Source organism: Somniosus microcephalus, chromosome 28, assembly GCF_052327205.1.
Source record: "Somniosus microcephalus isolate GS21.2 chromosome 28, FLI_Smic_1.0, whole genome shotgun sequence".
In the NCBI taxonomy this organism is placed as follows: Eukaryota; Metazoa; Chordata; class Chondrichthyes; order Squaliformes; family Somniosidae; genus Somniosus; species Somniosus microcephalus.
The window spans coordinates 11,939,406-11,957,528 of NC_141014.1; the positions used below are offsets into that span (position 1 = coordinate 11,939,406).

Below are 18,123 nucleotides of genomic sequence, written 5' to 3' on the forward strand. Positions count from 1 at the left end.
AAGTGCTCTTCGTGCGCGTGCTTTATCCATGGCGCATGAGGGCCACTTGGGCATAGTGAAGCTCAAACAACGATGCCGAGACCTAGTGTGGTGACCGGGTATCGACAGGGAAATCGAGGCCCTGGTCAAGGACTGTGCAGCCTGCCTTGTAAGTGGCAAGACTGGCCACCAAGCTCCCCCGCCCCTGCAACCCCTTGCCTGGCCCTCTCAGCCCTGGGAGCACCTGCAGCTGGACGTCTGCGGGAAGATCCATGGTGTCCCCCACCATCAACGGTTCCTAGTGGTGACCTATGACCTGCACTCAAAATGGCCAGAGGTCACTGCCGTGGGCTCCATCACCTCTCGGGTCATCATTGATATCCTTGAGTCCCTCTTCTCCCGCTGGGGGCATCCAAAGGCCATCACCACAGACAATGGCCCCCAAATGGTCTCTTCGAAACTCTCCTCTTACCTTGAGAGCAAGGGCATCCGTCACATTCGCACAGCGTACTACCACCCCGAGTCAAATGGGGGGGTGGAGCGTTTTAACCAGACACTGAAAAATGGCCTCAGAGCACACCTATCCCAGGGGTGTGCATTTGACAAGGCCCTCCTCCACACACTGCTGCACTACAGAGCCTCCCAGCATTCCACTACAGGGGTCTCACCCGCGTCCCTCATGCTAGGCCGTGAGCTCATGCTGCCCCTTGGCAGACTCTGCCCCTCGCTAGCTCAGAGCCCTGCTCCACCGGCTCAAGCCACAGTCACTAGACAGCAGGAGAAGATGAAACTCCGCTTCGACCAGTCGAAGAGGGCCAAGGCGCCCAACATCTCAGTCTCCGATTGGGTCAGAGTCCGCAGGCCTCATCGCAATAATAAGATGGCGTCATTCTGGTCCTCCCCTCTCCAAATCAGCCGCCAACTTGGACCAGCCACTTTCTGCCTCACTGACGGCTCTCGGTGGCAGGCCAGCCGCCTTCGGAAGGTGCCAGCACCCCCTGATGATTGATTATACGGACCTAACCCCGAAGCCTTACCCCCAGAGTCGCGGGATGCACATGTGACTCAGCCAGCTAACGCCCAAGCAGATGTTGTGCCTCAGCCTGCTCCTCAGCAGTCCCCACTTCGGCCTGCTCTTCACCAGTCAACACCTCGGCCTGTTCGTACACGTTCTCGCCCTGGCCACCTACAGGACTTTGTCACTACATTTCATGTTTGAAATTCTGTGAGGGGGGAGGAAATGTTATGTCTGACATTGGTGATAGGTACTCGATTGCCTTCACCTGAGCACATGGAGTTTGATAGTGCTGTTATCATTGTATTGTGTATAGGTATTCAATTCCTTGTGCCTGGAAGTGTGTGGGTGTGGCAGCCATGATAAAAGCAACATGAACTGAACTCGACTGACGGTCTCTGGATTATCTTTGCAAACGCAACACTGATACATTTTGTTCGAAGGAATGAGGAGAGTAAATATAAACTAAAGGGTACAATTCTAAAGGGGGTGCATGAACAGAGAGACCTGGGGGTATATGTGCACAAACAATTGAAGGTGGCAGGGCAGGTGGAGAAAGCAGTTAAAAAAGCTTCATGAATAGAGTCGTAGAGTCATCGAGTCATAACGGCACAGAGGGAGGCCATTCAGCCCATCCAGTCCGTGCCGGCTCTCTGTAGAGCAATCCAGTCAGTCCCATTCCCCCGGTCCCTCCCCGCAGCCCTGCAAGTTTATTTCCCTCAAGTACCTATCCAGTCTCCCCTTGAAAGCATTGAGTGTTTCCGCTTCCACCACTTCTGTCGGCAGTGAGTTCCAGGTCCTCACCACTCGCTGTGTAAGAAAGTTTTTCCTCACGTCCCCCCTGTATCTCTTGCCCAAAACCTTAAATCTGTGTCCCCTGGTCCTTGTGCCATCAACTAGTGGGAACAGCCTTTCCCCGTCTAGCCTATCCAAACCCGTCATAATCTTGTACACCTCTATCAAATCACCCCTCAACCTCCTTTGCTCTAATGAAAACAAATCCAGCTTCTCCAACCTGTCCTTGTAGCTAAGATCCCCCATCCCCGGAACCATTCTGGTAAATCTCCTCTGCACCCTCTCAAGGGCCTTCACATCCTTCCTAAAGTATGGTGACCAGAACTGGATGCAATACTCCAGTTGTGGTCCAACCAGCGCTTTCTAAAGGTTCAGCATAACTTCTCTACTGTTGGACTCAATACCTCTATTTATGAAGCCCAAGATCCCATATGCTTTGTTAACCACTCTCTCAATATGTCCTGCCACCGAGGTATAGAGTACAAAAACGTGGAAATTATGCTCAACCTGTATAAAACACTTGTTCAGCCTCAACTGGAGTATTGTGTCCAATTATGAGCACTGCACTTTAGGAAGGATGTGAAGGCCTTAGAGAGGGTGCAGAAAAGATTTACGAGAATGATTCCAGGGATGAGGGACTTTAGTTACGTGGATAGACTGGAGAAGCTGGGGTTGTTCTCCATAGAGCAGAGAGTATTGAGAGTAGATTTGATAGAGGTGTTCAAAATCATGAGGGGTCTGGACAGAGTAGATAGAGAGAAACTGTTCATATTGGCGGAAGGGTCGAGAACCAGAGGACACAGATTTAAGGTGGTTGGCAGAAGAACTAAAGGCGACGTGTGGAATAACTTGTTTACTCAGCGAGTGGTTAGGATCTGGAATGCACTGCCTGGAAGGCTGGTGGAGGCAGATTCAATCACGGCTTTCAAAGGGGAATTGGATAAGTACCTGCAGGAAAAACATTTGCAGGGCTACGGGGAAGGGGCAGAGACAGTGGGACTTGCTGAAGTGGTATTGCAGAGAGCTGGCACGGGCCGAATGGCCTCCTTGTGTGCTGTAACCATTCTATGATAAGCCTTTGGTCACCTGTCCTAGTATCTCCTTATGTGGCTTGGTGTCAAATTCTGTCTGATAATCGCTCCTGTGAGCCCCTTGGGACGTTTTACTACTTTACAGACGCTATATAAATGTAAGTTGTTGCTGTAGATGGCTCTGGCACGGCACGTGACCACTGGCGGATATGATGGGTGAAAATTGTATCCCTCTGTGCTTAATTTTCCAGGATTTGGGAAATGTGAGAAATTTCAGAGCGGTCAATTGTCCTCAGGTGGGGTGCTGTTTGTATTCTGCCGCAGTGGCCTAATGGATAAGGCACTGGCCTCCGAAGCCAGGAATTGTGCGTTTGAGTCTCATCTGGGGTGATGCGTTTTTAATGATTGACACTATGGCGAATTAGACGGGGCAAGTGGTGGAAAGTACAGCCAGGCGGGGAGGCTGCATTAATCGTAACTTGTGAGCCACGTTTCCGTCAAGGCCGTGATGTCAATGCAATCATCCGCAATAAGCTCAAGGGTGGTAAGGGCCTTGTGGACAAGTGGATCAACATTTCGAGGAAGTGGGAGCAGGGATTTGGGACGGCCGAGTAGCCGAGAGGTTTGCTGGAGGTATTTCGGTGCAAATTTCCAGGGCTGACTGATGTAAACAAAGAGGCGGTTGGGCAGAGGGCCCAGGTAACTTTAAACTTGTAGCTTGGGCTAGAATGCAACCACACAGGATCATACCTATCAGCCAAGGTCCCAGACTCCTCCATCACCATCCCTGGGTATGTCCCATCCCACAAGCAGGACAGACCCACCAGAGGTGGCGGCCCAGTGCTACACAGACAGGAGGGAGTGGCCCTGGGAGTCCTCAACGCTGACTCCTGACCCCATGAACTCTCATGCCATCAGGTGGACTTCAATGCCCATCACCATAAGAACATAAGAAGTAGGAGCAGGAGTCGACCATACAGCCCTTCGAGCCTGCTCCGCCATTCAATAAGATCATGACTGATCTTCGACCTCAACTCCACTTTTCCGCCCAACCCCATATCCCTTGTTCCCCCTAGAGTCCAAATATCTATCTATCTCAGCCTTGAATATGCTCCACGACTCAGCATCCTTCGGGGTGGAGAATTCCAAAGATTCACAACCCTCTGAGTGAAGAAATTCCTCCTCACCTCAGTCTTAAATGCACGACCCCTTATCCTGAGATTGTGACCCCTAGTTCTAGACTCTCCAGCCAGGGGAAACAACCTCTCAGCATCTACCCTGTCAATCCCCCTCAGAATCTTATATGTTTCAATGAGACCACCTCTCATTCTTCTAAACTCCAGGGAGTATAGGCCCATTCTACACAATCTCTCATCATAGGACAGTCCTCTCATCCCAGGAATCAATCTAGTGAATCTTCGTTGCACCGCCTCTAAGGCATGTATGTCCTTTCTCAGATAAGGAGACCAGAACTGTGCCCAGTACTCCAGGTGTGGTCTCACCAAAGCCCTGTACAATTGTAGTAAGACTTCCTTACTCTTGTGCTCCAACACCCTTGCAATAAAGGCCAACATGCCATTTGCCTTCCTAATTGCTTGCTGTACCTGCATGCTAACTCTCTGTGTTTCCTGTACGAGGACACCTAAATCTCTCTGAACACCAACATTTAATAGTTTCTCACCATTTAAAAAATATTCTGTTTTTCTATTCTTCCTAACAAAGTGAATAACCTCACCTTTCCTCACATTATTCTCTATCTCCCTCCTTATTGTCCACTCACTTAACCTGTCCAGATCCCTTTGCAGGCTCTTTGTGTCCCCATCACAGCTTACTTTTCCACCTAGCTTTGTATCGTCAGCAAATCTGGATACATTGTCCTCGGCCCCTTCATCTAAGGCATTAATATAGATTGTAAATAGCTGAGGCCCAAGCACCCCACTAGTTACAGCCTGCCAACCGGAAAATGACCCGGTTATCCCTACCCGCTGTTTTCTGTCTGTTAGCCACTCCTCTATCCATGCTAATATATTACCCCAACCCCAGGATACCTTATCTTGCGTAGTGTTGTGGTTGTTGGAGGTCAATCACCTCAGCCCCAGGACATCACTGCAGGAGTTCCTCAGGGCAGCGGCTCACCACCACCTTCTCAAGGGCAATTAGGGATGGGCAATAAATGCTGGCCTTGCCAGCGACGCCCACATCCCAGGAAGAAATCAAAATAAAACATTTTACGTGGCACCTGATTGAATGCCTTTTGGAAATCCAAATATACGACATCCACTGGTTCCCATTTATCTACCCTGCTAGTTACATCCTCAAAATACTCCAATAAATTTGTTAAACACAATTTCCCTTTCACAAAAACCTAATCATATGATTTTCTAAGTGCATTGTTACCATTTCCTCAATAATGGATTCCAACATTTTCCCGATGACTGATGTCAGGCTAACTGGCCTGTCTTCTCTCTCCCTCCTTATTGTGGATGATTGCATTGACCTTACGGCCTTGTTGGAATCTTGGCGACAGGTGATAATACAATCCTCCTTAATGTAGCCTCCCCGCCTGGCAGCACCTTCCATCACTTGCCCTGCCTAAACCGCCATTGTTTCAATCATTAAAAACACATTACCCCAAATGGGACTTGAACCCACAATCCCTGGCTTAGAAGGCCAGTGCCTTATCCATTAGGCCACTGGGGCTGAATACAGAAGGTAACCCGCCTGAGGGCAATTGACCGCTCCGAAATGTGACATCTGCCTCAGTTTCAGAGTCTTCGAAAGTTCAGCAGAGATGGGAGCTATTATCACCCATCATATCTGTCACTGCTCGCGCCATACCAGAGCCACCTACAACAACAACTTGCATTTATATAGCGTCGTTAACGTAGTAAAATATTCCAAGGCGCTTCACAGGAGCGATTATCAAACAGAATTTGACACCGAGCCACATAAGGAGATATTAGGACAGGAGTCCTGAACCTTGGTCAAAGGGGTAGGTTTTAAGGAACATTTAAAGGAGGAGAGAGAGGCAGCGAGGCGGAGATGTTTAGGGAGATACCGTGCCCACTGCCCATTCCCCGACCGCTCTTTGTTTTCATCAGTGAGCCCTGGAACTTTGTTCAAATTTGATTCCCAATTCCTGGCCTTCTCTGCCATCAATACTAAACTGCTCCACTGGACGACTCAGCTGCTGTGACTCTGATCTTCTATTCAGTTGCTTAAGTTTGAAGGTAACTTTGTCCAGTTTGCAGCCCATCCCCCATCGCTGCTGTGTCTGTGACTGTCCCACTCGTTTATTTTGCTGCTGTCCGGGTCCTGACCAGAAATTCACTCTCCTGGGCCGACATCCATTTCTGGATCTTATGGTGGCCTCCAACTTCACCACTGCTTTCTGCCACACAACACTTCTCCACATTAACAGCTCCAGCGTACCTCTCGGTTACTCTGCCCTCCCAAATCCCTTCAGAATGTCTATCAACTTGCGAGCACTGCCCTGACCATCTGCGAGTTTATTCTGGATGGTTGCATTGACATTCTGGACCTTGACGGCTATACCATAGTGCCAATCTTAAAAATATATCACCCCAGATGGGACTCGAACCCACAATCCCTGGCTTAGGAGGCCAGTGCCTTATCCATTAGGCCACTGGGGCTGTATACAAAGTAATGAAAATCATGAGACTTAAGGGTCAGTTTGTGACTGCCAAATCATTATTTACAGGGCAAATTATTCTCACCGCAGACAGAAAATCTTTGATTAGGATTTAAAATGCACATTTTTGGGTGGCTAATGAATCGATTCACCACATTCTCCCCATGTGGCCCGAATACGATGGTAGGTAATCAATCAAACCCAAACTGCACAGCCAGAGTAAAGTTTGTACAGGACACAATTTCAAACTTTGCAAATGACACAAAACTTGGAAGTGCAGTGAACAGTGAGGAGGATAGTGATAGACTTCAAGAGGACATAGACAGGCTGGTGGAATGGGCGGACACATGACAAATGAAATTTAACGCAGAAAACTGATACATTTTGGTCGAAGGAATGAAGAAAGGAAATATAAACTAAAGGGTACAATCCTAAAGTGGGTGCATGAACAGACAGAACTAGGGGTGTATGTACACAAATCATTGAAGGTGGCAGGGCAGGTTGAGAAAGCAGTTAAAAAAGCTTACGGGATCCTGGGCTTCATGAATAGAGTTGTAGAGTCATCGAGTCATAACGGCACAGAGGGAGGCCATTCGGCCCATCCAGTCCGTGCCGTCTCTCTGTAGAGCAATCCAGTCAGTCCCATTCCCACGCTTTATTCCCATAGCCCTGCAAGTTTATTTCCCTCAAGTGCCTATCCAGTCTCCCCTTGAAAACATTGAGTGTCTCCACTTCCGCCACTTCCGTCGGCAGCGAGTTCCAGGTCATCACCATTCACTGTGTAAAAAAGTTTTTCTCACATCCCCCCTGTATCTCTTGCCCAATTCCTTCAATCTGTGTCCCCTAGTCCTTGTGCCATCAACTATTGGGAAGAGCCTTTCCCCGTCTAGCCTGTCCAAACCCGTCATAATCTTGTACACTTCTATCAAATCACCCCTCAACCTCCTTTGCTCTGATGAAAATAAATCCAGCTTCTCCAACCTGTCCTTATAGCTAAGATCCCCCATCCACGGAACCATTCTGGTAAATCTCCTCTGCACCCTCTCAAGGGCCTTCACATCCTTCCTAAATTGTGGTGACCAGAACTGGATGCAATACTCCAGTTGTGGTCCAACCAGCGCTTTATAAAGGTTCAGCATAACTTCTCTACTTTTGTACTCAAAACCTAAAACCTCTATTTATGAAGCCCAAGATCCCATATGCTTTGTTAACCACTCTCTCAATATGTCCTGCCACCGAGGTATCGAGTAGAAAATCGTGGAAATTATGATGAACCTGTATAAAACACTGGTTCGACCCCAACTGGAGTATTGTGTCAATTATGAGCACCGCACTTTAGGAAGGATGTGAAGGCCTTAGAGAGAGTGCAGAAAAGATTTACGAGAATGATTCCAGGGAAGAGGGACTTTAGTTACGTGGATAGACTGGAGAAGCTGGGGTTGTTCTCCTTAGAGCAGAGAGGATTGAGAGTAGATTTGAGAGAGGTGTTCAAAATCATGAGGGGTCTGGACAGAGTAGATAGAGAGAAACTGTTCCTATTGGTGGAAGGGTCGAGAACCAGAGGACAGATTTAAGATGATTGGTGGAACAACCAAAGGTGACGTGTGGAATAACTTTTTCACTCAGCGAGTGGTTAGGATCTGGAATGCACTGCCTGGAAGGCTGGTGGAGGCAGATTCAATCACGGCTTTCAAAGGGGAATTGGATAAGTACCTGCAGGAAAAACATTTGCAGGGCTACGGGGAAGGGGCAGAGACAGTGGGACTAGCTGAAGTGGTATTGCAGAGAGCCGGCACGGGCTCGATGGGCCGAATGGCCTCCTTCTGTGCTGTAACCATTCTATGATAAGCGTTTGGTCACCTGTCCTAGTATCTATTTATGTGGCTCGGTGTCAAATTCTCTTTGATAATCGCTCCTGTGAGCCCCTTGGGACGTTTTACTACTTTACAGACGCTATATAAATGCAAGTTGTTGCTGCAGATGGCTCTGGCACGGCACGTGAGCAGCAGCAGATATGATGGGTGAAAATAGCTTCCCTCAGTGCTTAACTTTCCAGGATTTGGGAAATGTGGGGAATTTCAGAGCGGTCAATTGTCCTCAGGTGGGGTGCTGTTAGTATTCAGCCCCAGTGGCCTAATGGATAAGGCACTGACCTCCTAAGTCAGGGATTATGTGTTTGAGTCTCATCTGGGGTGATGTGTTTTTTATGATTGATACTATGGCGGATTAGACGGGGCAAGTGGTGGAAAGTACAGCCAGGCGGGGAGGCTGCATTAATCGTAAATTGTGAGCCAAGTTTCCGTCAAGGTTGTGATGTCAGTGCAATCATCCGCAATAAGCTCAAGGGTGGTAAGGACCTTGTGGACAAGTGAATTGACAATTTGAGGAAGTGGGAGCAGGGATTTGGGAGGGCTGAGTGACCAAGGGGTTTGCTGGAGGTATTTCTGTGGAAATTTCCAGGGCTGACTGATGTAAACAAAGAGGTGGATGGTCAGTGGGACCAGGTAACTTTAAACTTGTAGCTTGGGCTAGAATGCAACCACACAGGATCATACCTATCAGCCAAGTTCCCAGACTCCTCCATCACCATCCCTGGGTATGTCCCGTCCCACAAGCAGGACAGACCCACCAGAGGTGGCGGCCCAGTGGTCCACAGACAGGAGGGAGTGGCCCTGGGAGTCCTCAACGCTGACTCTCGACCCCATGAACTCTCATGCCATCAGGTGGACTTCAATGTCCATCACAATCAGAAGATAAGAAGTAGGAGCAGGAGTTGGCCATACAGCCCTTCGAGACTGTTCCGCCATTCAATAAGATCATGACTGATCTTTGACCTCAACTCCACTTTCCTGCCCAAGCCCATATTCCCTTGTTCCCCTTAGAGTCCAAATATCTATCTATCGCAGCCTTGAATATACTCCACGACTCAGCATCCACATCCCTTTGGGGTGGAGAATTCCAAAGATTCACAACCGTCTGAGTGAAGAAATTCCTCCTCATCTCAGTCTTAAATGGCCGACCCCTTATCCTGAGACTATATCCCCTAGTTTTAGACACTCCAGCCAGAGGAAACAGCCTCTCAGCATCTACCCTGTCAATCCCGCTCTGAATCTTATATGTTTCATTCTTCTGAACTCCAGGGAGTATAGGCCCATTCTACACAATCTCTCACCATAGGACAGTCCTCTCATCCCAGGAATCAATCTAGTGAACCTTCGTTGCACTGCATCTAAGGCATGTATGTCCTTCTCTGATAAGGAGACCAGAACTGTGCACAGCACTCCAGGTGTGGTCTCACCAAAGCCCTGTACAATTGTAGTAAGACTTCCTTACTCTTGAGCTCCAACTCCCTTGCAATAAAGGCCAACATGCCATTTGCCTTCCTAATTGCTTGCTGTACCTGCATGCTAACTGTCTGTGTTTCCTGTACGATGACGAGATCGCAAAGTCTCTGTTTGAAGAATGGACTCAGTCGAGAATATTTTTGTGGACTTTATGGGCTGAGGGTGTTTTCCCTGTGGTGGGATCGCCCTGTGCAGGTGCGTGGAGGACTGGTTTGTTAAAACTCCAGAGAACGCATGGCAGTTGGCTGTGACAAAAGAACTGTCAGTCATCCAAAATGTATGGGTTCGCCCGACAGTCCTGGAAAAAGGAAGGGGGCCATTGAACTTGAACTTATTAGAAAGCCACTCTAATATGTGTAGCCAAGTGGGAAAATGCAGTGAATATTTAAGTCCACTAGATGGCGCGGTTCATTTTCCCCTTTAGAATTTGAAAAAAGGAGAAAAGGTTTATGGGAAGGGCCATGTGATGCCAAAGGAACCTCCCCTTTCTTCACAGCCTCCATTTTCTAGATGCAGCGTGGGGGGTGTGCTCTGAGGAGAGTTGGGGTGAATATGACTTTTTAAATGAACTTAGTCTGCGTAAAGTACAACTAAAACAGCATTTAGTGCAGCCAGACATAGTTTTAAAGTGATATCGTTTCCCAAATCACTCGATATCACGGGGATGCTTGTAGATTGTCCCACCATGTGCTGGTGTTAACCTTTGTTAAAATTGTTGTTGAGTCCTTGGGGCTATGTTTCGAACGAGTTTAATACTTTCTGTTTGCTTGTAAGAGGTGACAAGTGATAACGGGACATACGAATGTATGGTATGATATGTTTTGTTTTGTATAATGATTGTTAGTTAATTAACTGCCTTCACCTGTGGTTTGCCTCATGTTCTGTTTTGCAGCAAGCCACTGCCGTATTTTGTCGACTGTGTTTTATGTATTTACAATTTCATCCTAAACCTAGACCCAAGTTATTAATACAGAATAAAAAACCCCAAAAACGAAAGTTCGTGTCCTGTGCTGCTCCATTTCGCCAGGCTACACATTTTGGTACCAGGAGTGGGGTCTGTTAGCTTGGAGTTTCTCAGGTTTGGGAAAGTTACATAAAATACGGCAGTGGGGGAAGAGCGGTGTGGTGCCAAGTGGACCTGGAGACGGACGGAGAGTGCTGCCTGGGGTTGCTAAGGAGGACCAGACCAGACAGACGGGATCCAGAGGGTGCCAGGACCAATCTGGGAGAGGACCCATCAAGGCACCGAGGAGGGACACCATTGGAGAAGAATCGTCACAGCGGCCATCCCATTCAGTGACTGTCAGGGACTTGTGAACTGAGTCAAAATGTTAGACCCTCCTGAGGAGGCGGGTGGAGCTCACAATTCGGATGGTGAGGACAATACCTCGAGTGTGGGTGAGGGCAACCAGATAGATCAACTCAAGGCACAGATTTCAGAGTTGAAAAAAAACCATGACCAAGCAATGGCAATTATTGCCACTCTAGGTAATGGGGCAACCAAGTCATATGTGTATGTACCCAGAGAGCGTCAGATCCAACCATTCAGTGGTGAGGTATCTAAAGATAGTCGTTCAGTTGATGAGTTCATTGAAGAGGTTGAAAGTGTACTACGAGCTAGAGATCAGACTCCTGCAGAGCAGGTAGATTTCATTCGATCTTTGTTGAGGGGGGCAGCCCTACAGGAAATTAGGTTACGGTTGGGTGGAGAGTCTAAGCAGCCCAGTGACCTGTTCAGTTACCTAAGGGGGGCTTTCACCGAAAAACGCAGTGAGTCCCAGCTGTTAGAAACTTTCTATGGACGCAAGCAAGAAGAGGGTGAAGATTTCCGAGAATACTCACATGCACTCTCTCAGATTATGAGAACTTTGGTGAAGCAATCACCTGATGCTGTGCCGGACACAAAACGGGTTGTCAGAAACAGATTTGTTGATGGTGTTAGAGATCCCTCACTCCGGAGAGAGTTGCGCAAGTTTGTACGAGACAACCCCCAGTCTACCCTGTTCGATGTACGTGAGGAAGCTGTCTTATGGTCCTTAGAAGACCAGCCCTGTAGCACTAAAGTTGCAAAGAGCAAGAATGTAGTGTGTGACAGTACGGGGAGGGATCTTCAGTGTTCTGCCATTGGGGTACCAGGCAGCCAGGCTGTCACTTTACAGGATGTTCTTAAAGTGGTGGCGGAACAGGGTAAAGCTATCGGGGAACTAACAGAGGCAGTACGGGGTCTTGCTCTACAGAAGGAAGACACGGGTAATGACAAGGTTGGGAAACCTAGAGCCAAGCCAAAGTTCACTGATGAAGGTCAGCCTATTTGCTTTAAGTGCAACGGGGCGGGGCACATTGCCAAACAGTGTCCTCAGAAGCACGAGGTAGCAAACACATCCACCAATGCTGGCTGGGGTGCAGGAAAACTAACTCCCTCGATTGCCATGAGCCGGGCAATGCGAGGAAAACCTGCAGGCTCTCAGAACAGTACTGGTATTCGTGACAGATTTCTTGACTGTGCAGTAGGTAAATGTCCAGTAGTAGATCTCAAGATTGGGGGGGTTACTGCTAACTGTTTACTGGATACCGGGAGCCAAGTCAGCACTATTACTGAAGTTTTTTTCAGAGAGCACTTACTTGGGAGGGATGAGGATATGCTGCCTACAACCGGGTGGCTTAAGATCACTGCCGCCAACGGGTTGGACATTCCCTACTTGGGCTACCTTGAGTTAGACGTTGAAACTATGGGCATAACCTTACCCGAATGTGGTTTCCTGGTAGTCAAAGAGCATCAGCAGTCACAGCCTGCAGCACCAGGTCTTATTGGTATGAACATCATCAGCCGATGCAGACAACTAGTTCATGCTGAGTTTGACACTATAGGGGAAAGTTGGATTCAGATTGGAGGGAAGCATTTCAGCAAGTACAACAGTGTAACATCACTCCAAAGTCATCTTCTGTCCGTGTAGCTGGTAGGGGTGCTGTACATGTGCCTGCGTCTTCCATAGCTACAGTCTATGTAAAGGGACTTAAAACTCAGTCAGGTGGCAGCACTAAAATGCTGTTGGAGCCAGGTAACACACCATTGCCAGGTGGCCTGGTAGTTGTCCCCACTCTAGTTGAATCAAAGGGACATTTATTTCCAGTGCAGGTGGTAAATTTCTCTGAGGAGGATGTGTGGTTAAGCCCCAGGACCAGGCTTGGTATTCCGACTCAGGCAGAGTGTGTAGACAAGGACTCCTGTGAGGTGCGATTTCAACGCATCTCCGCTGACACAGAGGAAGTAACTGTTGGCAGAAAAGAAGGACAGATGACAGACCAAGACATTCAGTTGCTTTTGGACAAACTACACATAGGTGGCACACAGGGCCAACAAGCAGAGTTAGGTGCACTTTTAGCCAGGTATTCGGAAGTATTTGCTTTTAAGGATGAGGACCTAGGCTACACTGATAAAGTTGAGCATGAGATTAACTTGGTAGATGACGCACCAGTTACAGAGCCATACCGTCGTATCCCACCTACACTGTACAAAGAGGTGAGGGACCACATCACTAAGCTTTTAAGAAAGCGTGTCATCCAGGAGAGCAATAGTTCATACGCTTCACCCATAGTGGTAGTTCGTAAGACTGATGGAGACATACGACTATGTGTTGACTTTAGGAAACTAAACTCAAAAACCAGACGTGACGCATTTCCTTTGCCCCGCATTGACGAGAGTTTTGATGCCCTTCATGGTGCAAAGTTCTTCTCGACCATTGATCTTGCAAGTGGGTACCACCAGGTTGCTGTTCGTGAAAGTGACAGGCCTAAGACTGCTTTTACAACTCCTTTTGGCCTTTTTGAGTACCTCAGAATGCCTTTTGGTGTCTGTAATGGACCTGCGACTTTTCAACGACTTATGCAAGCGACTATGAGCGACTTAGTGTTCCACATCCTATTAGTGTATTTAGATGACATCCTTGTGTTCTCTCAGACCTTCCCGGACCATTTAGAGAGGCTTGAGACAGCTCTAAGACGACTGAAAGAGACAGGGTTGAAAGTAAAGCTTGAAAAGTGTCACTTCCTGCAGCAGGAAGTCAGGTTCCTTGGGCATCAAATTTCAGGGGAGGGTATAGGGACAGATCCAGAGAAAATTGCCGCCGTAAAGAAGTGGCCGGTCCCCAGTACAGTCAAAGATCTGAGGTCATTTCTTGGTTTCTGTAGTTATTACAGGAGGTTCATTGAGGATTTTTCTAAACGAGCTGGCCCTCTCCATGACGTAGTCAATGCATGCCTTAGGGAAGACAGCCCAGCAAAAGCAAAACGGTTGTTTGAAGGTTCATGGACAGCTGCGTGCCAAGCTGCTTTCGAACAGCTGAAAGAAAAGCTGATCAGTGCTCCAGTGTTAGGTTACGCAGATTTCACTCAGCCTTTTATTGTAGAGACGGATGCCAGTAACCTAGGATTAGGTGCCATCCTCCACCAGCAGCAGGGAGATAGGAAGAGAGTGATAGCATATGCCAGTAGGAGGCTCCGTAATGCTGAAAGAAATGACAGAAACTACAGCAGTATGAAACTAGAGCTCCTCGCCCTCAAATGGGCTGTTTCAGAGAAATTTCGAGGTTACCTTCTAGGTTCCAAGTTCACTGTCATAACAGATAACAACCCCCTGTGTCACCTTTCTACAGCTAAGTTAGGTGCTGTTGAGCAAAGATGGGTGGCTCAGTTAGCTGTTTTTGACTTTGACGTCAAGTACCGCCCAGGCCGCTGTAATGCAGCAGCAGATGCCCTCTCTAGGCAGCCGTTAGCAGGGGAGCCCAAGTCAGACAGTGGGGATGCAGACTATGATGGTTGTGTGGCCATATGTAATGTCACTCACAAGGGAACAGCTCTAGGACCAGACTTAGGGACAGCAGGAGTCAAGTGCTGTAAAGTCAGACAGATCCGTGTTTCGGACGCAGAAGAAAGTACTGAGTGTAGTGAGTTGCAGGGTAACACACCAACACTTCCCGGTTACTCTAAAGAGGAACTACGTAAGTTTCAGGACACAGACCCCACCCTCAGCGTGTTTAGGAAGTTTTGGGGTGAGCAGCGAAGGCCAACTTACAAGGAGAGGTCGCAGTTATCCAAGCTAGTATTATCCACGTTAAAGCAGTGGCCCCGTATTTGTGAGCAAGATGGTTTGTTGTACCGTGTAATCGAGGATGTCCATGTTGGTGAGTGTCACCAGCTACTACTGCCCTCTTGTTTGAAAGAAGTCGTGCTTGAAGGTGTGCATGATCGTATGGGCCATCAGGGAATAGAGCGCACACAGAACCTTTTGAGACAGAGATGTTTTTGGGTTGGGATGTATGGGGATGTGGAACAGTGGGTCAAGAAATGCGAGAGGTGTGTTTTGACAAAAATGCCCCACCCCAAGATACATGCCCCTATGAAATCATTTCTAGCCTCCCGGCCCCTTGAAGTAGTTGCTGTAGATTTCACCATGCTGGAACCGGCCTCCGATGGTCGTGAGAATGTGTTAGTGGTGACCGATGTTTTCACTAAATTCACACAAGCCTTCCCTACTCGGGACCAAAAGGCTGATACCACGGCAAAAGTCCTTCTCAAAGAGTGGTTCATGAAGTATGGGGTCCCAGAAAGATTGCATTCAGACAGAGGTCGAAATTTTGAGAGTGAAATCATTGCCGAGCTGTGTAAGCTTTATGGTGTAAAGAAAACCCGCACTACCCCACACCACCCAGAAGGAAATGCTCAATGTGAGAGATTCAACAGATCTTTACATGATCTTTTGCGTACACTGCCTCCAGAAAAGAAGCGCCGCTGGCCTGAGCACTTATCTGAGTTGGTGTATGCCTACAATGTAACACCCCATGCTACGACTGGCTACTCACCGTACTATCTGCTTTTCGGGGTTCATCCACACCTTCCTGTAGATGCTTTATTAGGTCAGGAGCAAGTGTTACACAAGAAACATGAGTGGTTGGTTGTCCACCAAGAGCGTTTGAAGGAGGCACATGCAAGGGCAAGAGAGTACACTGAAAAGAAATCAGCTCAAAGAATTGAACTTAACAAAGACAAAGTGTACTGTCCAACCATTGAGGTGGGTCAGTTGGTATACTTACGACACAGGCCTTTGGGTAGGAACAAAATTCAGGATGCATGGGGTCCTACTGTGTACAGAGTGGTGGAGGTACAGGGTACTACACATGCAGTTGAGCCTGTAGGGGGCGGTCCTTTAAAAAGGGTCCATAGAGTTAATCTTAGGCCATGTGTTACCCCTGTCCCTGAGCCTAGGCGGACGAGAACCAAGTCCCCTGTCACCGTACCCCCTGTCACTCTTTTGACAGAATCGTTGCCAGAGCCCTCTGATACTGAGTTTGTTGTGGTAGAGGAAGTCACCTATCCAGAGTTAACTCAGGAGGAAAAAGTAAACAATGATCCTGTTGGTAACGCCCAAGATGTACAGGAATCAGAGGCTGTTTCTGAGCCAGAGCATTCAGATCCTTCTGAGTGTGGGACTGAGGTTGAGGTACCCATTCCGGCTCCTCGCAGAACTAAAAGAGCCAATGCTGGGGTAAACCCTAACCCATACCATTTGCCTCAGTCAGCCTGTAATGCAGTCTCACTCAGTCCTGAGGTGTTCTCTCATGTTTTATCGAGTCTGGGTACTGCATTTTTTCGAGAAGCTGTAAAAGAAGTGAAAAACGGGTGCTAAGTCACCGAGGACGTTGACTTTAAAGCAGGGGAGAATGTAGCCAAGTGGGAAAATGCAGTGAATATTTAAGTCCACTAGATGGCGCGGTTCATTTTCCCCTTTAGAATTTGAAAAAAGGAGAAAAGGTTTATGGGAAGGGCCATGTGATGCCAAAGGAACCTCCCCTTTCTTCACAGCCTCCATTTTCTCGATGCAGCGTGGGGGGTGTGCTCTGAGGAGAGTTGGGGTGAATATGACTTTTTAAATGAACTTAGTCTGCGTAAAGTACAACTAAAACAGCATTTAGTGCAGCCAGACATAGTTTTAAAGTGATATTGTTTCCCAAATCACTCGATATCACGGGGATGCTTGTAGATTGTCCCACCATGTGCTGGTGTTAACCTTTGTTAAAATTGTTGTTGAGTCCTTGGGGCTACGTTTCGAATGAGTTTAATACTTTCTGTTTGCTTGTAAGAGGTGACAAGTGATAACGGGACATACGAATGTATGGTATGATATGTTTTGTTTTGTATAATGATTGTTAGTTAATTAACTGCCTTCACCTGTGGTTTGCCTCATGTTCTGTTTTGCAGCAAGCCACTGCCGTATTTTGTCGACTGTGTTTTATGTATTTACAATTTCATCCTAAACCTAGACCCAAGTTATTAATACAGAATAAAAAACCCCAAAAACGAAAGTTCGTGTCCTGTGCTGCTCCATTTCGCCAGGCTACATATGCAAAAGCACTTCTCACCTCCATCTCAGAAGAGAAGCAGAACAATGAACCCACTGGCCTCAGCCAGCTGAAGAGGAGCCTGTTTTTCCCAACACAAAGGCCGAAAGATATGTCCCAGATTTAGGGCCATTAATCCAATCACAGAATACTCATGGGTCCGATGATGACCCATCACTGATTAAGCACCGGGGTGCTTAGAAACAAAAGGATTTTAAAGATTGGCGGGAAAGATAGGGGGGTAGCAAGACTCCTATAAAGATAGATCCTTTTCCACCATTCTTTCTCTCTCTCTCTCACTTCCTCGCTCCACCAAGATCGACCTAGCAAGAAGTACCAGAGGAAGAAGCCACTGAGCGAAGCGATCGAGACCAACTGTGTGTGGTGGTAAGCATAGTCTCGAGTGACCTAAGCCGGTAACCAGATATCCCAGGCAAGCTGGGTGAGGTGAAAGGGGCTCAGGGTTTTCCTCAGAAGTGAAGCTTTTGGGCTATTCCAAGGATGGGAGCTTCATTTCGTTCAGCCAGGCGAAGGGGTTTATGCGACTGGGTAATTCGTTGGTAGGGGTGGAGTTAGAGTCCACCATAGCAACAAGGGAATTATTGCTTGTTATAGGCCCCAGTTGTGTACTGTATGTATATTGTTTGTAATCTGGATTCTATTCTCCACAGAGATAGTGATTTCATTTAGTAGTGCATGTTTTATCCAATGTATGTTAGACCAAATAAATATAAGTTTGATTTTTCACCGAAGCATTCCTGTCCGTGACTTATTCCATTTACACTCTGAATAATAATTCCCGAGTATAGAACTTTCGTAAGGCGGGGGCGATTCGAACCGTCCATCTAGCAATTGGGCAAGGATCAAAAACCGCTTACAACGAGGACACCTAAATCTCTCTGAACACCAACAT

The 18,123-nt window shown here is 47.7% G+C and overlaps 2 non-coding genes across 2 annotated transcripts; both read right to left on the reverse strand.

The window, feature by feature from the left end:
- Positions 1 to 5,447: 5,447 nt before the first annotated feature.
- trnar-ucu (transfer RNA arginine (anticodon UCU)) lies at positions 5,448 to 5,520 on the reverse strand. Its single transcript has one exon. It is a non-coding gene; the product is annotated as a tRNA-Arg (tRNA).
- An 880-nt stretch (positions 5,521 to 6,400) lies between these two features.
- trnar-ccu (transfer RNA arginine (anticodon CCU)) lies at positions 6,401 to 6,473 on the reverse strand. Its single transcript has one exon. It is a non-coding gene; the product is annotated as a tRNA-Arg (tRNA).
- Between the last annotated feature and the right edge of the window lie 11,650 nt (positions 6,474 to 18,123).